This window comes from Carlito syrichta, unplaced genomic scaffold (assembly GCF_000164805.1).
Source record: "Carlito syrichta isolate Samal-C Ts95f unplaced genomic scaffold, Tarsius_syrichta-2.0.1 Scaffold314830, whole genome shotgun sequence".
NCBI classification, from domain to species: Eukaryota; Metazoa; Chordata; class Mammalia; order Primates; family Tarsiidae; genus Carlito; species Carlito syrichta.
In genome coordinates, this window is record NW_007258926.1 from 7,783 (window position 1) to 8,276 (window position 494).

A 494-nucleotide genomic window follows, 5' to 3' on the forward strand; every position below is an offset into this window, starting at 1 on the left:
CAAAAAAACCGTACACAGTAAGCACTCAATAAATGAAAACTATAGATAGCCTTAGATCAGGAGGTGATAATGATAGTAGATTCTTACTGTGATTTCCTGTTTGGTTGTGATCAGGTATTGGCCTGAGAAGTGACACCTTCCTTGCAGTTTACGAAGGCCCTAGTTGCTGGAGAATTACAGGCCTGTGAATTACAGGGTTTCGCACACTGTCTCCTTTCTCTACTCGTTTTCAGTCATGTGCTTTCCTCCCCAGCCATTTCTTTTCGATTCTTAAAAAATTAAAATTTTTGTTGAAACTGTACGCTTTAAATATGTGATTTCATTGTATTCAAGTTACAACTCAATAAAGTGTATTTTATTTTTGAGTTGGAGTCTCACTCTTGTTGCCCAGACTGGAATGCTGTGGCACACTCACGGTCACTGCAGCCTCGACCTGCTGGGCTTAGGCGATCCTTCCACCTCAGCCTTCCAAGTAGCTGAAACTACAGATGCAC